The 27,350-nt window shown below is 41.3% G+C and overlaps 1 protein-coding gene across 1 annotated transcript in view; it reads right to left on the minus strand.

Moving 5' to 3' along the window:
- The window catches only part of SMAD1 (SMAD family member 1), a 99,458-nt gene extending 84,291 nt beyond the window's left edge, over positions 1-15,167 (minus strand). Inside the window, exon 1 of the mRNA XM_006887006.1 lies at positions 14,899-15,167. The gene's annotated coding sequence lies outside the window, so the exon portion shown is untranslated. The remainder of the gene's footprint in view (positions 1-14,898) is intronic.
- Between the last annotated feature and the right edge of the window lie 12,183 nt (positions 15,168-27,350).

Genomic DNA, 27,350 nt, shown 5'->3' on the forward strand with positions numbered 1-27,350 from the left:
AGGAGAATTGATGCCTTTGAGCTGTGGTGCTGGAGAAGAGTACTGAATGTACCATGGGCTGCCAAGAAAACAAACAGATTCATCCTGGAGAGGGTTAAACCAAGCTGCTCCTTGGAGGCAAGGATTCTGAGGCTTCGTCTGATATACTTTGGACATGCTGTAAGGAGGGACAGGTCCTTGGAGAGGGACATCATGTGTGGGAGTGTGGAGGAACGGCGCGAGAGGGGAAGACCCTCTATGAGGTGGACTGATTCAGTGACTGGTGTAAGCAGTGCAATTGGCACAGGATAGAGCAGGGTTTAAGGCTGTTGTACATAGGGTCGCTATGAGTCGCAAGCGACTCGATGGCACATAACAACAAAAACAATAACACAGGCAGAGACAGCAAAGCCCAAGGAGAGACTGTATTTTCCTCAAACGTGAATGGCTTGCCTGAGATTTAGCCCTTTCTTTCTGACAGCCAAGGCATTTAAAGCTCCAGAGTGGGAACTCACAGGGCCTGCTGTACATATCTTCAGTTGCAGCAGGGGTTGCATATTCATTTTCTTAAATATTAGGTTTTGGTACACAAATAATTCACATATAAAATGTAACCAAATAGAGCAATTTATGACTGACTAGGTTAAAAAACACAATCCTGCTTGCTGAAATTAAGGAGGACCTGAAGCACTTGCTGTGGAAGGTCAGGGAATGCAGTCTTCAGTATGGTTTGAGGATCAATATCAAGAAAACAAAGATTCTCACCACTGAGTCGATTGGCCGCATCATGATGGATAGTGAAGAGATTGAGAATGTTCACAGTTTTGGTTTGCTTGGCTCCACAGTCAACACTCTTGGCACGAGTAGCCAGGAAATTAAAAGACGTATTGCGATGGGAAACTCTGTGGTTAGAGACCTCTCTAAAGCACTGAAGTGCAACGATGTCAGTATGGAGACTAAGATGTGCTGATATATGTCATGGTCTTTGCAATCACTTGCACATCAGAGAGCTGAACAATGACTAGGGATGATAGAAGGAGAATTGATAGCTTTGAGCTGTGGTGTTGGAGAAGAGTATTGAATATATCATGGATTGCTAAGCAAACAAACACGTTTGTCCTGTAGAGGGTGAAGCCAGGCTGCTCCTTGGAGGCAAAGATTCAGAAGCTTTGTCTTGATATACTCTGGACATGTTGCAAGGAGGGACAGGTCCTTGAACATCATGCTTGGGAGGTTAGAGGTACAGTACAGGAGAGGAAGACCCTCGATGAGATGAACTGATTCAATGACTGGGGTAATGGGGGTAGGTATGCCGGAGATGGTGAGATTGGCACAAGATAGGGCAGAGTTTAGGGCTGCTGTACATAGGGTCACTATGAGTCGCAGACAACTCAATGGTACATAACAACAACAGGTTAAAAAAGAAAAGATAATCTATAACCCCACTAGCTAGAGCTATTACAGAACATTTCAGAAACTCCTTAAATATAAGCTATGAACATAAGCTTATCAATTCACATCTAAACACAAATAAATAAAACTATTTAGACATACAAATTATAGTAGTTGCAAGCTCACATGGAATACATAAACACACAGAGCCATAAACAGATCCATAAAACCATTTTAAATCTGTTACATGATATTCTCTATGTTGAATATGCACTACTGACAATTTTTTTTAAATGTAAAAGTACTTTGGTAAAATCCTTGTTTATACAAGTCTGTAACTTTGCCAGATAAATTCCTTAAACTAAATACCCACAACAGGGTATAAAATTCCATTTTAGGTACATTTTAACTTTGTTGTTGTTGTGTGCCATCAAGTTGGAACTAACTCATAGCTGACTCTTCAGGGGGTTTTCAGTGTCAGTAAATCACTTGGGAAGAGACTGCCCATCCTTCTCACATGGGAATCCTGAGTTGGCAGCGCAGCTCCTTACCACTAAGTGCTGAATAACCCATGGACTCCCAAAGGAGCAAACAGATATGTCTTGGAGAAGGTGAAGCCAGAGTTCATCTGAAAGGCAAAGTTGATGAAGCTTCATCCCACCTATTTTGAGAAGTTACGCTTTGGAGAGGGACATCATGCTTGTGTAGGTGGAGGGATGGTAAAGGAGACCCATAACCAGGTGGATTGACACAGTGACTACAGCAATGGGCTTGAGGATACTGGAAATTGTGAAGATGGTACAGGATAGGACAGACTGCAGATCTGTTGTTCACAGAGTCGTGATGAGTCATACTCGATAGCACAACAACAAGGGAGTTCTCAGGGATCTCTGCTGGCCTAATGGTAAGAAGCTGCTATGCAATCCCAAAACCGTGAAGTTCAAATCTACCTGCTGCTCTGTAGGAGAAGGATGGGCAACTTCTTTCTGCGAGATTTACTGCCTCTGAAAACCCACTGAAGGGTCAGAGATGCATTGGTTCTGACTCAACATCACCAAGAACCCTGTCTTTCAAGCTATATTTGTAAAGGTGTGACATAAATGCTTACAATCAAATTTATAAAATTTTCCTCTAAATCTCAGTCTCTGGAGCTATATGCAAAAAAAGTGCTGTAAACGGACTTGTGTAACAACACTCATCTCTTAAAATGGCACAAATTAATCTTCTTTCCTTCCTTCCGAATCTGTGCCAAGAGTCTACACTATAATCTTTCTGCTCTCAGCATATATAGCTTAATGAAAAAGAACTTTTTAAAAACCTAGTGAATAAAAAAAATCAGAGAATAAATTTAGGATACTTATTTTTAAAAGCTTTTGACAATTTAAATAACTTCTTTAAATTATTAAGGACATGTATCTCAGAACTGAACTACTCTATTTTTCTTTTTAAAAAATCATTCTCTAGAACTGTCAGGGAAATGATCCATCTGCAAATTCCCAAACTTGATATTTCATAATTTCATTACCAGTATTCCTACTGATTAACTCGTTTCAATTAATTTGTTGTTGCTGTTATGCGACCCTATGTACACCTGTGTATAGCTCTGAAGCCTGCCCTGACCTGAGCCAGTCTCACTGATTCCAACACATCTAACCCCAGTTACCATGCCAATACATCTCATCCATGCTCCTTCCTCTCCTGCATCATCCTTCCATCCTTCCAAACAAGATGTCCTTCTCCAAGAATCGGTCCCTCCTGGCCACATAACCCAAAGTATGTTGAGATGTAGCTTCAAAATACTAACCTCCAAGAAGAAACTTGGTGTCACCCTCTCAGAAACAGACCTATTTGTTTTCTTGGCAGTCTATGGCACATTCAATACTCTTCTCCAGCACCACAGCTCAAAGGCATTGATTCTTCTTCTGTCATCCTTTGTGAATGTCCAGCTCTCTCTAATGCATAGCAAGTATCTGCGAAGACCATGGCCTGGATCAGGTGCAACTTAGTCTCTAAACTGACATACACTGCTTCTCAGTACTCTGGAAAAGTTCCTTGTAACCTATGACTCCTTATCTAAATTCACTTCCATATTACCCTCATTAATATTCACTACTTTAAATATAACACTGATTTCTAAAATTAGCTTAACAATTTCTGAGCAAGTTTAGTTTAGTGGTTAAGGAGTTGCACTATCAACCCAAAAGCATGTCACTCAAATCCATCAACAATCTCCTCCCATACAATTAATTTACTGATTGAAAACATGCTGGGGGGATATATGTAAGTTAAAACTGGCTCATTGGCACCTAGCAGGAACAACTTCTCACTGTGCTAAGCCCTTAATATACTTCATATTTCACTGATTATAAAATATACCTTCCTTCCCTTCCCCCCATTTACAATCATTGCCATCTAGCCAGAACCATCCATACCTGACCGTCCAGCATGCTTCTGAAGCGGTGAATTGCATCTTTTCCCCATGGAGCTGCTGATGCATTCAAACTGCCAGAGAGGCTAGGCCTTTAGATTAACAGCTCAATGGTGTGTCCTGTTTAGTTTTTTTTTTCTTACTTGTTACTATATACTGTCGAGTCATGAAGTAAGTTTTACAACACATTAGCTTAGATGAAATATAGAAATATAATTCGTTTCACCCTAAAATCAATCCTGAGGTTGACACGATTGATTGCCTATTTGGTAGATGAAGAGAAAGTAAAAGTTAATGGTAGATTGCTCAAGGATACGAAAGAAATGTTAGGGCTTAGACACGAAACAAGGCAGTCTGACTCTAGAGTTCTATTTCTTACCCAATTACTATCTTTAGGCCACCACCATTTCTATCACTATTTTTATCCAATACTACAGCCTAGCCACAAAATCATAATAGAGAGTAACAGTCACTTATTTCACTCTGCATCTCAGTCCTGAATATCCCATGCAGTGCCAAAAGAACAAGTAAATATGTCTCGGACAAAATGCAACCAGAATGCTCCTTAGAAGCAAGGTAAGTGAAGTTTTGTCTTATATACTTTGGGCATGTTGTTAGGAGAGGCTATTCCTTGGGGCGGGGGGAACATCGTAATTGAAAAGATGTAGGATCAATGTAAGAGACGAAGAACTTCAACAAGATGGATTGGCAAGGACTCATAACAATGAACTCAAGGATATCAAGAGATGATGAAGATGGTACAGGGCAGGGTTCAGATCCTTTGTTTACAAGGTCATAAGTCACATACAACTTGACATCGCCTAACAACATCAAACCTCACCACAACTCATTAATCTTTGTAATTCTTTGTAAGTCAACATACAGTCTTCTTCCACGTATCTACAAGGGTTCTTCCAAAACTTTTCTATTATTAAGTATCCATACCATTTGCTGATTTTCATATCATTCCACCCAAACAATGAAGAGATTTTCCAGTTGTATTACCGGGAAAATCAATTTACACAACTACCAGGGCTACTACCTCCTTTCATCTCTACTTTAAACAAATCTCCCTCCTTTCCACGGTTATTGTTCTGCTACTGGCGCTCTGGATCACAAACTCCAACATCATTAACTGCTCTCTTTCCATTAACTTCACCTCAACCTTAAAATATGAAGGCAGCTCATCTACTCTGAAAGCTGGAGTAGTTCATAGGGAGTTAGTTACACTGCTCACCCAAAGGCCAAGGCTCTGGTGGTTTGACTCCACCAGCAGCTCCTTGGGATAAAGATGGGTAACTTCCTCCAATGCAGCTTACAGCCTCAGAAACCCAACAGAGCAACAGCTCTCAATCAGCCTTTGTGGAGTCAAAAGCGTTTAGACACGACATGTAGTGTGGAAGAGGATGGAATACAGGAGTCTAATTCTCATATCTTCACTGTTGTTGTTTTACACCACTGAGTTGGAACCTATTCATAGCTGGCTCTCTCCAGAGGGTTTTCATCTTTCTCCCAGAATAGCTAACCAGTGCATTCAAACCACATGCCTTTGGGTTGAAAGTGCAGCTTTTTGCCACTATGCCACCAGAACTCTCATTTCTTTATACCCAGTTACATTTCCACAAAGGATTCAAAGGCTTGTCTTCATATCTGCTTTTGCTGGCCTAGTGGCGTCACACACTGCTACGTGGCAGTTTGAATTCACTTTGTTGCGAGCAGAGACTGATTCAATCATTTCAAAATTAGGGCAAATTAAGTAACAAAGCTGTAAAACAGCAGTGCCCTGCTCAAAGACCGTGGATAACCATGGTGCTTAGGAATGTGGATGGCTCTCCACCGTCCTGCCAATAATCCAATCTTACCCATGAGACTCCTGAAAGAGCTTGCCATGTCTTTTCTGATTCACCCATTCTAGGGGCTTGAACCCATAATTTTGACGTAGTTACCATAAAAAATTACCCAAATTAAAAATATCTAGATCTGTTCCTGTTTCATGGCCAGCTGTGACAGAACTAGTTTGAAGATTAGCACCAAAGGGCCAGGAGCTGTTGTCTGCAAACAGATCATAAAAAAATTATGGCTAACACTAAGGGGTCAGTTTGGAGACTAAGGTGCGCCTGATTCAGGCCATGGTCTTCACAATTACTTGCTAAGCATCAGAGAGCTGGAGAGTGACCAAGGATGCCAGAAGAAGAATTGATGCCTTTGAGTTGTGGTGCTGGAGAAGAGTCTTGAACATACCATGGACTGCCAAGAAAACAAACAGGTCTGTCTTGGAGAGGGTGAAACCAAGTTTCTCTTGGAGGCTAGGATTTTGAAACTCCATCTCACTTACTTTGGGCATGTGGCTAGAAGGGATCAATCAAAACTTGAGAAAAGATATCATGCTTGGAAGGGTGAAGGGACAGCACAGGAGAGGAAGAACCCTGATGAGATGGATTGATAAAGTAACTGGGGCAATGGGAGTAGGTGTACTGGAGTGAGACTCAAGATACAGCAGGCTTCAGAGCTGTTGTACGTGGGGTTGTTATGAGTTGCAGTTCACTCAACAGCACATAACAACAACAACAACACTAAGAAGAATAAGAATCCCAGAACACTTAATCATGCTCAAGCAAAACCTATATAAGACCAAGAAATAGTTCTCTGAACAGAACAAGGCACCAATGCATTGTTTAAAATAAGTAAAGGTCTACAGCAAAGTTGCATTCTTTTCCCAGACCTATTCCATCAGTAAATGTGAAAGCCGGACAATGAATAAACATGACAGAAGATGAATCAATGTATTTGAACTGTGGTGTTGGAGAAGAATATGAAATGTCCCATGGACTGCCAAAAGAACAAATAAGTCTGTGTTGGAGAAAGTGCAGTCAGAGCACTCCTTGACTGTGAGACGCAACAATGGTGAAACTTCTCTTATACCCTGGACATACTGTCAGGAAGGACCAGTCCTTAGAAAAATACATGTTAGAAAAGGTGGAGGGTCAGAGAAAAAGAGGAAGACCCTCAACGAGACAGACTGAAAAAGTGACTGTAACAACGGGCTTGAGCACATGAGATTGTGAGGATGGTGCAGGACACGGGAAGGTTCCCATCTGTTGTTAATAAGGTGGTTGTGAGACAATATCAACTTGAAAGCACTTAACAAGAAGCAGCCAGGGAATCACTACCTGTAACTACGTTTATGCTACCTAATTCATTTTTGTTTGTTAAAAGCTACTTTAAAAAACAGAGCTATGGTGGCCAAGTGGTAAGGAGCTGCACTTTTAGAATGAAGGCATGTGGTTCAAATTCACTAGCTGCTTGTGGGAGAAATACTGGCAAACTCCTATGTGATTTACTCCCTCTGAAAGCCCACTGACAGGTCAGGTATGGGTTGGTTCCGACTCAACGATACATACAACTTAAACAAAAATACTTCTGATGTTTTTACTATAAATCATATGTTGGGTGCCATTAAATCAAGGATGTCTCGTAGAGATCCTATGAACAATGGATCTAAACCTTGCTCTATTATGTGCCAACTTCATCATCTCTGATATACTTGAGCCCAGTGTTAGTCACTGAGTCATTCCATCATATTGAGGGTCTTCATCTCTTAAGTTATCCCCTCCACATTTCCAAGCACCCTTTTCAAGGAATGGGCCCTCCTAACAACAGCCCAAAGTATGTGAGATGAAGATTCACCATCCCCACCTCTAGGGGACACCCTGCTTATACTTATTCCACGACATGTTGGTTTGTTCTTTTGGCAGTTCATGGGATATTCAGTATTCTTTTCCAACACCACACCTCAAAGGCTTCGATTCTTCTGCCATCCTTCTTCACTACTGAACTTTCAGATGCATAGCAAATAACTGAAAAGCCCATGGTTTGGCTTAATCTTTAAACTGACACTGTTGCTTTTCAGCTCTTTGTAGAGGTCCCCGAAAGCATCAAATAGCAGCAGCAAAAGAACATAAAGAACAAGGGATTTAAGTTGGGGCCCAAAGAGGTGCTCTTATTTGTAATCAAAGTTTCTGTTGTACACTGTTGACTCAGGACCAAACGACACTTGACCCTCCAGTGGGTTTTCAGAGGGCGTTAACTACACAGGAGGAGACTGCCCATCCTTCTCCCATGGCACTCTTAAGAGAATTCAATTTAAGTTTGCAGCACAGCTTCTTGCAACTAGACCACCAGAGCTCTTCTATGTATCAGAAGTACCTACCTGAATTTAGTATATCTCCATACATTTTCAACCCGTAGGCAGAACAGATTGTCCGAGAGGCTGGGCTCTATGAGGAGAAGTGTGGCGTCAGGATTGGTGGACGATCTATTAACAATCTGTCTTGCTGAAACTAAAGAGGACCTGAAATGCTTGCTACAGAGGGTCAAGGACTGCAGCTTTCAGTATGGATTAAAGCTCAATGTCAAGAAGACAAAGATTCTCACCACTGGACCAACTGGCAGCTTCAGGATGGATGGTGAAGAGACTGAGATTCTTAACAACTTTAGTCTCCTTGGCTCCACGGTCAACACTCTTGGCACCAGTAGCCAGGAAATCAAAAAACGTATTGCGATGGGAAGTCTGCTGTTAGGGACCTCTCCAGGCCACTGATGAGCAATAGTGTCACTCTCTGGAGACTAAGGTGCATCTGATACAGGCTATGGTCTTTGCAATCACTTGTAATGCATCAGAGAGTTGGACACTGACTAAGGAGGATAGGAGAGTTGATACCTTTGAGCTGTGGTGCTGGCGAAGAGTACTGAATGTACCATGGACTGCCAAGAAAACAGATTCATTCTGGAGACGGTTAAACCAGGCTGCTCCTAGGAGGCAAGGATTCTGAGACTTCGTCTGACATACTTTGGACATGTAAAGAGAGACCGGTCCTTGGAGAGGGATATCATGCTTGGGAGGGTGGAGGGACGGCGCAGAAGGGGAAGACCTGGGGTAATCGGAATGGGTGTGTCAGAGGCAGTGCGATTGGCAAAGGATAGAGCAGGGTTTAGGGCTTTTGTACACAGGGTCGCTATGAGTCGCAAGTGACTCAACGGCACATAACAACAACAACAACAATAATTTAATTTGAACCTTTTTATAATCTTAGATCTTCCATTTTCTAGTAATATCCCATTTACTAAATTACATGTAGGTTTTCAACAACATCTCCAGTAAGGAAAAAAAAAACAAATCAATGTTAATCTTTGAAAAATAAAGTTATCTCTACAGATGTCAGATGTGATTCATGCTTAGCTAGCTAAACCGATGTTGGGTAGAAAAAGGTACTATCATGTCAAAAACGTCTTCTTCCTTCTCTCCCCAAATTACACTGGTTCTGCTCAGCCCAAAGCCTCAGGGTACAACAAATGCAGAAGAAAAAAACAAGCCAGTGAGGACTTAACCACAGTACAAGTCATCAGGTTTTAACTCTGCTTCCTTCAGGTCTTAGCTGGGTAACTTTGGGCAAACTGATTATTCTCTCTGGGACTCAAATTTCTCATCTTAATAGGAAGCAACTGGATTAGAAAAGCTCTAAAACAGCTTTTAGTACTAAACATCTATATTCTCTGTAAAAGTAATCACAAATCTTAATATTATGAAAGTAGTCCATGCATATATTAAACCCAAAATTCACTGTTGCCAAGTTGATTCCAACCCAGAGAAACCCTACAGGACAGGAGACTACTGTCCCGTGGGATTTCCAAGGCTGTAAATCCATAGGGGAGCAGACTCATCCTTACTGAGCAGCGCACAGGTCAGAACCATACACCTTAATGGCCCAACTCTTAATCCACTGTACAATGCCGCTGTCAAGTGGATTCTGACTCACAGCAATCTTCCAACAGGCCTTCCAAGGCTGTAAATCTTTACAGGAAGCAACTGTTCACCCTTTGCCCTCAGAGCACCTAGTGGATTCATACAGCTAAGCTTCTGGTTGGCAACCTGACACATTATGCCCTATGCCACCAGGGCTCCTTTTCCCATAAATGTACTTGACCTGAAATACCATGCAGCTTGTAAATTAGGTGGAAACACAAGCTCATGAGGGCACACAAGCGTTCTGTAGAGGAGGACAGGCGTTAGAAGGTACAGGGTCCCTAGTTTCACCAGGGGTAGCCCAGGTCCATAGGGAGTTGAGCTGTTCAACCAAAAGTGGTGCCTCTCAGGTCCTTTTGCTCTACTCTTCTTGGGAGAATGAAGGACAAGCTCCTCCTGTGCAATTCACAGCCTCCAAAAAACTCCCTGGAGCAATTCCATAAGAAGAAGTTGGAAATTTTTGGATTTCACCAAATTCTTAAATAGACCTCATAAAAACAACAAAAAAGTTAGAAATTACCGAATGGTAAGATACTAACAAAAATATAGACATAAAATGTAAAAAAAAAAAAAAAAAAAGGTCCTCAGGGAATTTACAAGGAACTACTCTTATCTTCAGGTGCACTGTTTAACAGCTTAGGCAAGACTAACTTTGATGAGATAAACTGAACTACTTGTACTTTCCTCATCAGTACAATCAGTTTGTGAGGATAAAAAAAAAAAAAAAGCACAGAGAGAAAGTGGCAGGAGTTCTACAGAAAAGGTGGCACAAGTAATTTGGCTTTAAAATGCACTACTTTCATGCCAGATCCAGTCTTCCAGTTATGTTCTAGTTAGATGAGTGTTAACATTATTCCAGAAGACAGCTCAGAAAAGCACAAAAGTTTTTCAAAAAAGCACAAGTTTTTTTAAAAAGCACATACTTGTCTAAAAGTGTGAAAAAATAAGAGCAAAGTCATGTCTACAGAGACACAGTAAAGCATAGTCAAACAATGACTATTTGGGTATTCTAGACTCAAACACAAAATACACACACACACACACACACACACACACACATACAGTTAAGAGTGAGGCTCTAAAGTCAGACTACCTTGTTCCTATTCCAGCTCAGAGGATAAATCACATTCACTTATTAGCTTTGGAACTTGTGACAAGACACTAAAATCGCTCTAGCCTTAGTTTTTTTCATTTATAAAATGGGATAATAGCAGTGCTTTGGGCAATTGAGGCTTTAATGAGATATTATGCATATTTTAAACATGCATAGAATAGCAAATGCATAAAACAAAAATAGCTGCAATCATTTCTCTTCCCCAAATTAGGATCCATGAGACCAATGATAAATCTAATCCACAGAGAAGTCAACCTCATTTTTATCCAGCAATTTCAACTGTCACTTCTAAACAGTTTTTTGGTAGCAAAAGCAACCAATTAGCAACCAAATTAATTGATTTGCTTTCTCTCTCTGACCTCACAAATTTTGTTAGTGGAGATAACAAGAAGAGGAGTTAAGTAGCTAAAAGCTGAGAAGAAAGGATGGGTGAAGAGAGGCAAAGGTCCCAGAGCAGCGCTGTCCAACAGAACCTTCTGCAATGAGGGAAATACTCATACATATGCTATTCAAGATGGTGGCCACTAGACACCTGTGGCTGTTGAACACTTTCAATGCAGAGGAGTTGTAGTGAAGTAGAGTGCATTATGTGCTGTGCTTGTAACCAAAAGGTTGACAATTCAAATCCACAGAGTATTCCACAGGAAAAAAGATGGGCAGTCTCTTCTCTGAAAACCAACAGAGGGTCACCAGGAATCAGAATGAACTCAACAGGAGTGGGTTAGCAGGCTGGGGTGGTGCTGTGGAGAAAACAGACTTTTAACTAATATTAAATAATTTAAATAGCCACACAGAGCCGCATGTGGCTACCTTATTAAGCAACACGGCCATAGTGGATCAGTAAGGTAAGCAAAATTTAAACATCTAAGGAAAAACAAGTCTTCTTTCCCCAAGCTGCTCAAGTATCTTTGTTTTCAGTGGAGCTCTAGTGACTATAAACTAGTTCAAGAAATAACACATCAGCTGATACATCAACACAGTGAGAACTTGGTGATAATAAAAAGACCATAGATAAGAAGTTTGTGATCCTCTGGTATTTTACAAAGTCCCCGAGGCCAAGTTAAATTCAAGCTCACATGAAGCATGATTCAGTGCACAGATCACAGCTGCAGAGAGCCTTCCTTATCAGCATCCTCAAAGCATCTGTTTGTCTACTATCAAATAGACTGACCAACTCCACATTTACCTTGTATTTAAAAAAAAAATAATTCAGAGTTCTATAAGCCTTTCCCGCTTTCTGACAAACTAGTGTCCTTAGCCGTTTAGGACTTTCTACTATAAGCAAAATTCATGTACCACCCATATCTGAAGGATCACGCCAGACTCCTGCTTAGCTTCCCCTGTAATATGGTTTAATTATGATGACTGAACTAATAGGCTGACATCATAGACTTTTACAGGCTGACCCCATGTCATCCTGATGTATCATTTTGCACCAGTTCAGTGCTGTAAATCAATTTAAGATCTCAAGCAGGTTGAAAAGGCTGGTAATGATGCTTTCTCTACCGTCTCTTGAGACTCTACATTATACACAACTTACATTATTTATAAAGCCTCAATGATGCCTCCATTAGCCTTGTAAGACTACACAAATGAGATCTTTTATACACACAACTTAGCCTTGATTATGTAGGCTACTGCAACTCAAATATGCTCTATGCTCATCTAATTAGTATCAGGTTTACTCTTTCTCCAGTCTACCAAGTTACTAATTTTATCTTTAACCCAGACTACTAGAAAATCAAAGTTATAAACTGAAATTTAGTTTTAATGTGTTTAGGAAAATTAATGTTGTTTCCTCTTAATGAATTGTATGAACTTAGAGGAAAACGTTTTTCCCCCTTCAAGTCCTAAAAGAACAAAGAACTAACATTTTAAATTGTTTAAAAATTGTCACTTCTTTAAAATGGAAAGGTCATCAGCTTCTCAAGGGTACAAAACCAAAAGACAGTGGAAAAGAAAAAATGTATTTGGTTACACACCTATGGTTAAAAGGATCAAAACGAAATCAAGGACAAATCCCTAACCTCAGAAGAAATCCAATCTTCCCTGGATCCTCTAGAGAGAGACTCCAGCCTCACCCATCTCCAGAAAACCATCCCATGACCCTGGTTATAGATTCCAAAGAATTGCAGTATTACACAAATGGTATACCACCTGCACAGAAACATCAAACAAATGCAAATGGGCAAGACAGAGGGAATGGCAGGGCATTTTAATTAGATTAGCATACTCAGGCCTTGCATCTCCATCAGAATAAACAACACTGACATAAAAATACAAAACCCAAAACCTATGGCCACAGAGCCTACCCCAAAGCATAACATTCCTCAGGCTTCCAAGGTCGCAAATCATTATAGGAAGAGATAGCTCTTCTTTCTCTCGGGGAGCTGCAGGTGGATTCGAACTGCTTTAACTGTTGTCAAACACTGACCTGGTGGCATAGTGCTTAATGCACAGGACTGTTCATGCATTTGAAGGGTCGGCAGCTCAATTTCACAAGCTCAGTGGGAACAAGATATATCGGCAGCTTTCTGTCTTAAGAGATTTATAGCCCCGATATACGATGTCTGGTCACTATGAAGGCGAAACGGATTGGACGGCAAAGAATAAAAAATATATACAAACTGAAAATCCTGGAGCAGTGAACACTGTTCTGTCTTAATTCTTCTTAAATAGTGGTTCAAATAGAGCTCACCTACTTCCAATAAAATTTAGGGTAGTAATTATAAACCAGAAGAAAAATTAACATAGGTAGAGAACAGTTTTGTCATTGTGTTACTGAAGTGTGGGCATGTTATCCACGGAAGATAATCAGAACGAGAAAGGGTGTTTCTGAAATTCTGAATTTCTGCATTCTGGGATTTAGGTTTTAAGAATTTAAAAACATCAAGACACACAGAAACTATGCCGTTTCTGTATCATTCCATATATGATACATATATTCCATATACTTCCAGTACAATAGATTTTCTTTTTAAAAAAAATGAAATAGAAAAAAGCCAATTGGCTAAGCACTCATGAAAATACTGCTTTCCTCTGGAAAATGGTTCTGAGACTGGCCTCAATTTTCAAAAGGGAAATGCCTTCCTGGTTGTCTTGTATAGTGTATTTCAAAACTGCACGAGCCTCCAAATAAAAGCTGTAGCTACTGCAGTTTTAAGATCTGGCAGGTATTTGTTCCTCCTCCCTTCCTAAAGAACATCAAGGAAACGCTCTCCCTGTAAAGCTTTCATACACACAAGCAACTAGAAAAACAAGCCCAAGTCTGTCTCTTTCACACCCACCACCCCCACCTTCCAACAGAAACAACCCCAAGAACCACTAACAAAGACAGCGAACAGAGTAAATGAACAGTTGTTCCACAGTGAACTCACAAACACACATGCAATGAAGACATTGAATCGAGTAAAGGGAAAGGAATGAGACAACACTTGAAGACGTAGGGGGGTGTAGGCGGAAGAGGAAAAAAAAAATTACCCGCCACCAAAGCTTTGAATAAATTAGAGGGAATTTCGGTGCGAACTTTCTTTGACCTCGACCCCAAAGAGGCACTCATTGGGGCAGAGATGGCAATCCGTCTGGGATAAGGAGGGGGCCCCGGCAGCGAGTGTTCAACTGCGGGCACAGCTCCCGGATCCCGTAAAGGGCAGCGCCGCCGCCCGTCCTCCAACTCCCGCACGGATTGCCCTGCCGACCGGAGACACAATGGGTCCAGGGGCCCATCAGCGAGGGGCTGAAAGGGAAAGAGAAACGGGGAGCAGGCGGAGAGGGAGGGCAGCCGGAGAGGCAGCACTGCTGGCAGGGCCGGGGGTGAGGCTTGGGAGGCCGAGAAACAAACCTTCTCCACCACACTCCCAACAAAGACGCGAGGGGAACCCGAGCCAAGCCCGGCCCGGCCGGCTAGGCGCGAAGGGAGGCGGCGAAGGTGGCAGGTTCGCTCCTGAGAGCAGTGGGGAGGCGCCATCATGGGGGAGAGGGGCCGCTTCCCGGTCCACCGCAAGCGGAGGAGCGCCCCCTCCCCTCCGCAGCCGCGCCAGTGGCCCCAGAGGACCACGGTCGACCCGTGGGCCTTCTCCGCTCCCGGATTGAGGCGGTGGCACTGGAAAGCCCTAGGCGTGGAGGGGAGCGTGAGGAGGCGGCAGCAAAAGCAAAGTTGGGTTCGGTTCTGTTTCGTTTTACCAGGTTGGCGGCGCGCCCGTCCGCGCGGGCGCAGGAGTGGCCGGGGCGAGCGGGGTCCGCGGCCCCGGTCCGGCCGGCCCGGAGCTGCGCTGCGCCGCGCTCCACTCGCTGGATGTCTGCGCGCTCCTCTGCCCTGGCTAAGCTGCCTGGCTGCGCCTTCCTCCTGCCGCCCGCTTGCTCCGGGAGCCTGGATTGATCTGGTCGCGCTGGCGTCAGGCAGTCGGAGCCGCCCAGCCTCCACTCCTAGGCTGCCAATACCCAGCGCATTCGCCCGCCTGCTCGCTCACTCGTTCACACGCGCACCCGCGCAGCCGCTGGCGACCAGGGATCCTCTCCAAATTCCGGGCTCGGCCAGAGGGAGCGCAATGCCGCCCCAACAGCCGACTCCGTGGGGGAGCAGTTGGGAAGACCGTCCCCCCTCTGGCTCCTGGCCCCACGCCCCATTTATTCCCAGAAGGAAAAACAAATGTGGTGTTCTGGCTTCCCTAAACCTGCCTCTTTAATCCTGGTGGCATGGTTTTCATGCTTAGCGATATTAGTCAAGTTTGGTGTTCAATGTGTTTCTTTTCCAGCATATTGATTAATATACTTAGAACGATTCTATAAGCTGTTGACAGCTCCTGAGATTTCTTTTTATGTCAAATATGCATTGCCCCTCACTCTCTGGCTTTGCAGGCCAGAAGTTGCACATACCTAGAATTGGATAGACCAGCATCTATCTGCCTTACGTCAAGTCCTATAGAAAGCAAAACCAATGAAGAAATAAATAGTTTTAAAATAAATATAAAAAGAGAAACTTAAGAAAATTATTTACGTATTGGTAGACGTTGGCAAGTCACAAGTCCATGGTCTGCAGCTGTGGGGTCTAGTGAATCTAAGGTTGATAGGCAAAGCAGGTGTAGGTCCAAGGAGTTAGACAGTTGAAGAGCCAATGCTCAACTAAAATTGAGCAAAAATTTAGCTCATCCGACTTTCTTATATACTATTTATAGGTTCCAACCCCACGAAACTCAACTCTTTGCCAGCGCATAACGAATACCGTATCAATCCATATTAAAGACTACAGTACTTGACCTTTTGCAGCAAGTGCTTCAGGTCTTCTTCAGTTTCAGCAAGCAAGGTTGTGTTATCTGCATATGTGAGTTGTTAATGAGTCTCCCACCAATCTTGATGCCATACTCCTCCTCATAAAGCCCCACTTCCCGAATGATCTGTTCCATATACAGATTGAAAAGATACGGGGACAGGATGCATCCTTTCCTAATTTTGAACCATGCAGTGTTTCCTTGCTCTGTTTTGAGGACAGCTCTTGATCCAAGTACAGGTTTCATATAAGCACAATTAAGTATTCTGGGATACCCATTTTCCTCAAGGTTAGCCACAATTTATTGTGATCCACACAGTCAAATGTCTTTGCATTGTCAATGAAACACAGATGCACATTCTTTTGGTACTCTCTGCTTTCTGCCAAGATCCATATGACATTGGCAATAATGTCCCTACTGCCACAACCTCTTCTAAACCAAGCCTGTATTTCTGTTAATTGTCTGTCAATGAACTGTTCAAGTCTTTTCTGGATAATCTTCAGCAGGATTTTGCTAGTGTGTGATATTAGTGATATTGTTTGATAATTTTCACACTCTATTGGGTCACCTTTTTTTTTTTTTGGAATGGGAGTAAATATGTATCTCTTCCAGTCAGTTTGCCAAGTAGTTGTTCTCCAGATATCTTGGCACAACTTGGTGAGCACATGCAGGGCAGCATCTGTTTGCTGAAATACGTCAATTAGTATCTCATCAATTCCTGGGGCTTTATTTTTTGCCAAGTCCTTCAGAGCAGCCTGAGTTTCCTCCTTCATCACCATTGCCTCTTGCTCATATGTTGTTTCATGAAATTCTTCTGTGTCATCCAATTCCTTTTAATACAATGACTCTGTATACTCCTTCCATCTAGGTATTGTGCATTCTTTTTTGGGGGGGTGTATCTGTGTAAGCTGTTGGGTTGGAATTGACATTATAGCTGAGCCTCCAGTAAGTTTTCAGGGACTATAAATTTCATGAGAAGAGATTGCTCATCTTCCTCCCATGGAGAAGCTGGTAGATTTAAGCCACCTAACTCTGGGTTAGGTAAGCACAATTCCTTACACTTTAGGCCACCTGAGCTTCACTTTTCAGTTGCAGAAGGAGCCAAAGGCAAAATACTTTACCCTCCTCTACTTAGATGAATTATTCTCACATGCCTCACCCTACTCGCACCCCAGAAATTTTGTTGTTGTTGTTTGTTGTTATGTGCCGTTGAATCGTTTGAGACTCATAGCGACCCTATGTAAAACAGCCCTAAACTGTGCTCTATCCTGTGCCAATCTCATTGCCTCTGACACTCCCATCCCAAGTACCCCAGTCACTGAATCAATCCACCTCATAGAGGGTCTTCCCCTCCTGCGTTGCCCCTCTACTCTACCCAGCATGATGTCCCTCTCTAAAGACCTGTCTCTCCTTACAACATGTCCAAAGTATGTCAGACAAAGCCCCAGAATCCTTGCTTCCAAGGAGCAGCCTGGTTTAATCCTCTCTACGATGAATCTGTTTGTTTTCTTGGCAGTCCATGGTACATTCAATACTCTTCTCCAGCACCACAGCTCAAAGGCGTCAATTCTCCTTCTATCCTCCCTAGTCATTGTCCAACTCTCTGATGCATAACAAGTGATTGCAAAAACCATGACCTGTATCAGGCATACCTTAGTCTCCAAAGAGGCACTGTTGCTTTTGAGTATTTTAGTGAATGTAAATTCATCTTTATAAAAGTGCCTGTAGTTTTTTGTTGGTCTAATTTCCCACCCTCTATAATTCAAACCTACCACTAGTAAGTTAGTTTGTTATACTGTGGCGGCTTGTGTATTGCTGTGATGCCACTGACATTTCGAATACCAGCAGAGACACCCATGGTGGACAGGTTTTCACAAAGCTTCCAAACTAAGACAAACTAGGTAGGAAGAAGTCATCTATTTCTGAAATAAGGGGTCCTTGAAAATTCTATGAACAGCAGCAGAACATTGTAGTTATTGTGTTGAAAGGCATTAAAAATATGATGGAGGATGTGCTGCAATATCAAAGTGAAGTCTACCTTAATGACACAAATGGAATCAAACTCTACTCAAGGAAGGACCCTCATTTGCTGATAAGAAACAGTTCAAAATGTGTAGAAATAGCTGCAAACACCTGTTAATAATTGGAACATGGAATGTACAAAGTCTAGAAAAAAATTGAAAGTTGTAAAAAATGAAATGAAAAGCATTGAGGTTGATATTTTAGGCATTCAATGAGCTGAAAAGGAATAGAATTGGCTTTTTTAAACGTACATACTATTTATTTTACTTTATATTCTTATAATAAAACGTACTTTAAAAAGAAAAATTATTCACCTGACTTGTTAGAGAAAACACATATAATAGGTTGGCATGTAATTTCATCCATATAGGATTGCAGTGAGTCAGAATTGACTTGACAATCGGTTTGAGGGTTTAGGGTTTTTAGGGTTTTTTGTATTGGCCATCATATACTCTACTAAGCCAGCAATGACAAATTGAAGATGGAGGTGGTGCATTTATCATGAAAAAGGACATTTCAAGTTATGTCCTGAAACATAATCTTAACAGTGGTAAGATAATATCCATTCAAGGAAGATTTGTCAATATTATTTACACTTAACACCCAATAACTAAAGAAAAAGGTGAGGAAATGGAGACTTTATAACAATATATACAATCTGAAATCAATTGAACACGCAACCAAGATGCATTAATAATGATTAGAGACTGGAATGTAAAGGTTGGAAATTACTGCCTTGGTGACAGAAATGAGACCAGAGAATTCATGATAGAATTTTATATGAGGAATGACTTATTTATTTCAAATATTTTTATAAACAGTACACATGCAGATGGAAACCAGAGGAATTAAATTGACACATCTGTGGAGGTCAGTATTACCAGTTACAATAAGACAAGGGTGACTGTGGGGCAGATCATCAATTTCTGCCATATAGGTAAAATTGAAGCTGAAGAAAATGAAAACAAATCGACAAGGGCTAAAACACAACCTTGACTGTATCTCACTTGAAATTAGAAACATCTCAAAATATCTATTTGATGTTTTGAACATGAAAAACTGAAGACCAGACCACTTGTGAGAGGACATTATACTTGAATTAACACAAAAGATCATTAAAAAGACAGGAAGGGGGAATGGAACAAGCTTGTTCCAAAGGTCATAAAAGGTGTATTTCTAAGGCAATTCCAGGTGCAAGTCTATGGATGTAATCTGATAAATCCACTCTAATATGTCAATTTCTCTAAGCCATTGAAAAACTGAATACTTTCATCTGTAGTTATTTACCAAGCCTGGTCTGATACTTTGACTTCCTGCATAATGCATACTTCAGTGAAATAAACTACTAGATTCTTTCTAAACTTGTAAGATTGAAGGTAGAGTCAGTCTGTGCTTGGTGGTCTGAAATAAAATTCAGATCAATTCAATTTTATATTCCTTTCACATTATCTTACATACTTAGAAGCCATTCTTACACATATCTGCCAGGGTTGTGTATATATTGGAAAAGTTTTGCAATGTAGAATACCTCTTCTTGGGTTACAATTTGTGTTTCACTTTTTTCCGATGAGTAGGATTAAACTGTTGTTACAGGGAGCTCTGGGGACACTGTCTATAAGAAACTGTGCTGCTAGGCCAAAGGCCCCACTTCTCTGGCAGCTCCACAAGTGGCTGCTTGTGAGAAAGAGAAGTAGTCTACTCCCGTGCAATTTATGGCCTCAGAAAATCCGCTGGAGGCTCATCTGTGACTTAATTTAGACTCAAAGGCAATGAGGGCTTTTTGACTTTAGTGTGTTTTGTTGTTGTTGTTGTTTTAAAATATAGGTTTAAAAGCAAAAATTGGTGGTTGAGACAGTTCTGGAACATTCAGCAGTGCTTCCTGAGATATCTGCCTCCAGCAATATCTCAGACAATGTGCCTGGCTAAATCTCAGAAGAAGGCTGGTTAGATACAACTGTGTTAGCCTCATCAGGTGAAGGCAGGAGGGCTGGTTCTACAGGCTCAGGGTCTTTGGTTTCCAGATTTTCTGTCCACGTGTCCCCACCCCAAGTTTCAGGATCTTATTTCTTCCTAATCAAGGCCCTCACTTTAACTTTATACACCATTTTGTTTTTTGTTATAATCTCACCACTCTAAAAATAAAATTCAAGGTTTGGTTTTCAGCAGTATTAGCTCTGTTGCCATGAGAAAGAAGGCTTTCTTTCAGAACACAGTTGTAGACTTTAAGGTCTTTTGCCTGATACTTGACCTGTGAGTCAGATGTCCTGAGCTCATCCCTTTCTACCATCACATTGCTTAGTGTAAAGTATCACCACACAATCAGCTTCTCTAAACTCATCCTGACAAAATTGTTTTAAACTGTCAAATATGCACCCATCCAGGGTCTATTAGGTGGTGAGATTTTGGCAGAGACCTCTCCAAAGTACTGAAGAACAATGATGTTGGTCTGGAGACTAAGGCGCACCTGATATAGGCTATATGGTCTTTGCAATCACTTTATATGCATCAGAGAGCTGAACAATGACTAGGAATGAAAGAAGAATCTATGCCTTTTAGCTGCAGTGTTGGAGAAGAGTTTTGAATATACCATAGATGACTAAAAGGACAAACAGGTTTGTCCTAGAGAGGGTGAAACTGGGCTGCTCTTTGGAGGCAAGGATTCCGAAGCTTTGTCTGACATGCTTTGGACATGTTGCAAAGAGGGACCAGTATTTGGAGAGGGATGTCATGCTTGGGAGGATGGAGGGGCAGCGCAGGAAAGGAAGACCCTTGATGAGATGGATTGATTCAGTGACTGGGGTAATCAGGATGGGTGTGTCAGGGGCAGTACGACTGGCACAGGATAGAGCAGGATTTAGGGCTGTTGTACATAGGGTCGCCATGAGTCCAGGCAACTCAACAGCACATAACAAAACAGCAACAGCAATTGCCACTTTATGACATGAATGAATATAGCCCTCTTTACGAATGGCAGTAAAGCTATTAGTACTTCTAAAACTAGTCAGGCTTGAGGATCAATTAAGAAAACACATCTTTACAATGTTGTTTCTCTAGAATCAATGTTTTAGGTTAGGTTCTCTGTTGTTGTTATGTGCCTTTGAGTTGCCTCAATCTCTTCTCCATCTATCATGGTGCTGCCAACTGGCCTAATGATGAGAATCTTTGTCTTCCTACTATTGAGCTTCAATCCATACTGAAGACGATAGTCCTTGACCTTCCACAGCAAATGCTTCAGGTCCTTCTCAGTTTCAGCAAGCAAGGTGGTATAATGTAAGTTGTTGATGAGTCTTCCTCCAATCCTGGTGCCACATTCCTCCTAACGTCCAACCTCTCGAATGATTTGTTCTGCATATAGATTGAAAATGTGTGGAGACAGGATGCATCCCTGACAAAATTCTTTTCCTGATTTTGAATCATGAGGGTTTCCTTGTTCTGTTCTGAGGACTGCTTCCTGTTCCAAGAATAGATCTCACATAAGCACGATCAAGTGTTCTGAGATTCCCATTCTCCTCAAATTTAGCTACAATTTGTTGTGCTCCACACAGTCAAACGCCTCTAAATAGTCAATGAAACACTGGTAGATTTCCCTCTGGTACTCTACTTTCTGTCACGATCCATCTGACACTGGTGATAATGTCTCTAGTGCTAAGAACTCTTCTAAACCCAGCTTGTATTTCTGGTAGTTCTCGGTCAATGTACTGTTTCAGTCTTTTGTGGATAACCTTGAGCAGCATTTTGCCTGTGCGTGATATTAGTGATACTGTTCAATGATTTCCACACTCTGTCCAGTCACCTTTTTTTGGAATTGGAATAAACGTGGGTCTTTTACACTCCGTTGGCCAGGTAGTTGGCCCCCAGATTTCTTGGCACAACCTGGTGAACACATCCAGGGCAGTGTCTATTTGTTGAATTAATTCAATTGAAATGGTATCAATTCCTGCTGCCTTGTTTTTTGTCAATTCTTTCAGAGCAGCTTGAACTTCCTCCTTTGTCATTGCATGCTCTTAGTCATACATTGTTGCACGACATTCTTCTGTGTCAACCAATTCTTTCTCTTACAATTACTCTGTATACTCCTTCCATCTTCTTTTAATGCTTCCTGATCATTTAATATTCTGCCCAAAACATCCTTAAGTGTTGCAACTCGAGGTTTGAATTTGTTCTTTAGTTCTTTGAGCTTAAGAAATGCCAATTGGATTTGGCCCTTTTGATTTTCAGACTCCAGCTCTTTGCACATTTTATTATAATACCTTGTTTTGTCTTTCCATGCTGCCCTTTGAAATCTTCTATTCAGCTCCTTGACTTCTTGATTTCTTCCCTTTGCTTTGGCTTCTCAGCACTCTAGTGAAATAGTCAGAGACTACAAATATACCATATGGCAGTACATGTGATGAGAAAGCAGAATAGTGCCAAGGAATGAGGAGATTGTGCCTTTTATGTTGTTGTTCGTTGTCTTTGAATCATCGTCCTTGCGTCTCCCCTATTTATTTTTACTTGACTTATGGCCAAGGACAATAAAGTTCCTACCAACCCTACGCTATCTTCATGACCAGTTGGGAATCGGACTCTTGCAATTTACAGGATTTTCAATGGTTGATTTTTGGAACTAGATCACCAGATCTTTCCTCCCAGTCTGTTTTAGTCTGGATGCTCTGCTGAAACTTGATTTGAATCACAGTAACATGCAAAGTCCCCTGGCTGTGTATGAGTGGCTTAAGCCAGAAATCACACCCAGGTTTCCTTCATGGAAGGTGAAATTTCCAAACTAATTCCCCAAAGGATCCCTGAAACTATAGACAAAACTATCTTTTACTATTTTTAGGAGCAGGAAAATTTCCCTGATAAAGGGTCCCAAAGGAAGAAAGAGAAGGTATCACACCATGGAGGTAGAAGATGTTGGGGAATGTTTCCAAGGAGAAAAGTGCAAATACAAAGACATAGAGACGAGATCAACTTTATACTCTTCAGGGAAGAGTCAGGAGAATAGCTGGAATGGAGAGAAGTCAGTGGACAGCCACACACAGCTGGAAACCGGGAGGCCGGAACACAGGAAGTTCTCATTGCTTCTCTCTTCTTGGTGAAATACCCTAAGACCAACTTCCTGAGGTTGAAGAGGGGGAAAGGAAGAGCAGGTATGAAGCAGTCATCATTAAGGAGCTATGAACTATGGAAATGTGGTAGGATTGCCAGGCTGAGCTGTTAAGTGCCTATTTGAGGTTAATGGTCATTAATCTTAAGTGAGATCAATCAGAATGACTGTGGATCTTTCTCCAGTCTCTGTCAGCTTAGCAGGGCAGAGCTGGGTTTAGTTAAACCCTAGTTAGCACTGGGATTTTGCATGTGAGTGTGGCAGAAGATAGTAGAGGGCAATGGAGTGACAATGGGGGACAGTGAAAAGCATGGGGGAATAGAGTATGAAGTGGGGTGGGATGGCAAAAGGAGGGAGGACAATGGATTGAAGGTCCTAGAGTTGTTCAAGGATTGCTGAGACACCAGAGAAATGACTTGAGAGAGAGGAAGGTGGCTGAGAAAATAATATGTGAAATGGAAATTAAAGAATTAGAACAGTTTTAAATAATGCGAAGATCAAGGAGTGTGTTCTGGGTTCAGTTATGTTCCCCTCAAAAGATACGCTGATGTCCCAACAGTGTATCTGTGAATGTGAGCCTCCTTGGAAACAGTATTTGAAATTATTATAAAGTAGGTTATTAATATGGGGTTTTAAAGGAGTTGTTGTTGTTAGGTGCCGTTCATTCTACTACAGCTCATGTTGACTCTATAAAAGAGACTGGAGATTTGCCCTGTCCTGTGCCATCCTTGTGATCTGTGAGAAGCTCATGTTCATTGATATGGTCATTGCATCACTGTCTCGTTGAAGGCAATCCTTTCTTCCAGTGATCCTCTAACTTTTCTAGCATGATGTCATTTTCTAAGAACTGATTCTTTCTAAAAACATGCTCTACGTATGTGAGACAAAGCTTCACCATTGTTACCTTTAAGATTGTTTCCTCTTTTGATAGTCCATCAGTACTGTTAACCAATAGCACAAATCAACAGCATTGATTCTTCTTTGGTTTTTCTCATTCATTGCCTGACTTTCTGATACATAGTAAACAACTGAAAACACCATAGCTCAGATCAGGTAAACCCTAGTCCTTTAACTAATATTCTTACTCTTTAGCACTTTGGAGATATCCTTGACAGGATCCAGGTCCAATAGTAAGGATTTTTGTTTTCTTAATGTTGAGATACAACCTACATTGAAGGCTATCTTCATTGATCTTCTTCAGTAAGTATTTTAAGTCTTTCTTCTTCACTTTCTTCAAGTAAAGTTGTGCCATCTGCATAACACAGGTTGTTGATGTGTCTTCTTCCAATTCTGATGCCAGTCTTCTTCATAATGACAGAAGACCAGATGTGTTATAGGATGACACCAAGGGCATCATCCATAAAGAAAGTGAAAGGTCATTACAAAGACAGGAGAGAAAGAAGAGAGCAAAACTGATGCCAGAAGAGAGCCTGAAACTTGAGAGACACCTACAGAGTTAACAACATACATACTAATCCTGTATGGGGAAGATATACAGAGGCCGAGAACAGAGGAAAGATACCATGAGATGCTGTACCTGTAGGCCAATGGATGTGTGGGGCTACTCGAAGTTAGGAGAGATGTGTGAAACAGGTTCTTCTTCCAAGTGTCGAAAGAGTCAACTTTGCCAACATCCTGTGGATTTCTGTCTCTATAGTTGTTGTTTTTGTGTACCATCCTTCGGAACTGACCCACAGTGTCTTTTCAGAGGTAGCAAATTGCACAGGAGATTGCTCATCTTTCTCCTGTAGAGCAGTCGGTGAATTCCAACTACTTACTTTTGTATTGACAGTACAATTACTTACCACTAAATCATCAGAGCTCCCTCTGTAGCTGTAAGATGACACATTTTTGTCCTTAGAAGCAGGGCTTCAAATCAGTTCAAAGCGGCTCCTTAACTAACAGCATAGATAAGAGCCATATGTGCATTATATAGCAAGGAAATAGTAGTACATAGTTACATAGTAGGAAATTAACAGGAGGAGCTACCTGGTAGTGGAGTGTGTCAGGTGTTGGACTGCTAATCCAAAGGTTTGGCAGTTTGAATCTACCTGCAGGTCCAAGAGAGAATCTTGGGAAGCCCCCTCTTCTAAAGATTTATAGCTTTCAAGACTTGATGGAAGGTCACCATGAAGTCATGAACCTCATGCCTTTGGGATTTCAGTGCAGCTTCTTACCCCTAGGCCACCAGTGTTCCTTTCATAAAGTTTATCCAGATCAAGTTCATAAACATCATGTTGATTCCTACTGATTGCTCAGAGTAGAGCTATAACATATGACTTCAAAGGCTGTAAATCTTTGCAGACACATATTGCTTATGGAACAGCCAGCGGGAGGATTAAAAAGAAAGCTTGCCTTCTCTTTTGTTTGAAAAGAGGGGCAGAGAGGAGGAATATATGCTGAAGCTGGGCACCAAGAGTCAGAAACAGAGAGGGAAGGTTCCGGGGTTTGTGACTGTGACCACACCTAAGGAGTTTTGCCTCCACATAGGCTTCATTTTATGTTGTCCTTTAGTTGACTCTGTCTCAGGGCAACCTTACCTATAACAGAAGGAAACTCTAGTTGGGTCTTGTTAGACTTGAGTCCATTGTTAGGGAATTTGAATTTGAGCAGTGGAAACAAAGGTATATATAAATTAGAGTTGAAAAATGTAGTTCAACTATTTCTTTCTGAAAAGTCTTGTTTTGCATGACTTAGTCTGCTATTGAGCTGTAGCAGTTATTATGTGCAATTTTATTTGGAAACACAAACAGTGGGAAATTTGTGATGATACATTTCTGAGATTTAGATATCTAACTGAGTCATACATATTCAAGCACTGTCTGTCAGGGTTTTGGAGAATGGTCAACAAATGACACCTACTTCCACTATTGTATATGGAGCCAAATGAGAACCAGACCCAGAAGACAGACAGATTCAAGTCAAAATATGATCTTCATTATCTGTAAAGATTGGAAAGTTTGTCATGGGTCTGGTGAGAATTTGTTTTGCTAATATTTTTACCTGTTATAGAACATCTTCAGTGCTAGCACAGGACAGCCATAACTGCTCTTTACTTACACAGCTATACATGGAAAGGGTCACTGTGCCATGAAGAATGCCCTTCTTCTAGTTTCCTGAAGGATTCTTCCACTCTGCATCAGCATTTACCTCCAGTTATCTCATCTTTCAAAAGAAAGGCTAATGTTTCACTTTTCCATTTGAGACAAAGTGATCAGGTTCTTTTTCCAGCTAACACAGGGATGCTCCACTTTGCTTAAAGCTCTCTAAAGTTTGCATTTTGTTTTTAAGGAGCTTCTGAAGTTCCATCTTGTCCATTTCAAAATTGTTGCTGTTATGCTGACAGCAAAAGTTGGGGCCATTCAATGAAAATAATGTGAAAATTCACGGGAAAAAAGAAAAATTGTAAAAAAGAAGAGAGATTGTTAAAAAAGTAAGAGTCATAAAACCCTGTCAGCCATTATTTATCAAGAGTCTATTCTGTGTTGGCCCTGTTTTTCTAAGCACCCTGTTATTATCCTCTAAACAAGGAATTGTCTCATGAACACACACAATTTGATTGTGGTCAGAAAAAGAACAAAAGGATGAAAAAATAGTTACAATGTGGCCATTAAAGTTATGAGAACAAAACAGTAATAGAGAGCAACTTTAGAGGGTGAACAAAGGTCTGCTTTAGATACTGTCGCCAAGGAAGGACATCCTGAAGAGAGAAGGTTGAACTGGAATGAGGACTATGAGAAGGAGATGAAGAATGTTCATCTAGGGGTCTTCACAAAGACTTTGGATTTTACTCTAATTGCAGTAGGAAGTCATTGAAAGATTTTAAGCAGGGGAAATGGCATCTGGGTGACATTTTCCTCAATTTTGTAAAAAAAAAAGATGACAAAATGATCAGGGTCAGTGGTGAGTGACATGAGTAATTTGTGCTTGACTACTAACTTAAAGTCTGGTGGCTCAGACCCACTCAGTACCACCATAAAAGAAAAGCCATGGATCATTTTATCATATCAGAAAGCAAGGGAGTTGTAGAATATTAAGCTCACTGCCAGTTGAGTTAGTCCCAGCTTATAATAATCTTCCATAAGGTTTCTGAGGCTGTAAACATTGACAAGAAAGGTCTTTCCCTTTTTCTTCTGCAGAGCGCTTGGTGATCTGAATTGCTGACCTAATGATTATGCCCTTTGCCATCAGGATTTTGATGGTACATCAATGGAGTTATTTTAGAAGCTGTGGTATATTAACACAATGGAATACTA

This window comes from Elephantulus edwardii, unplaced genomic scaffold (assembly GCF_000299155.1).
Source record: "Elephantulus edwardii isolate Elephantulus edwardi_28Jun2011 unplaced genomic scaffold, EleEdw1.0 scaffold00053, whole genome shotgun sequence".
NCBI classification, from domain to species: Eukaryota; Metazoa; Chordata; class Mammalia; order Macroscelidea; family Macroscelididae; genus Elephantulus; species Elephantulus edwardii.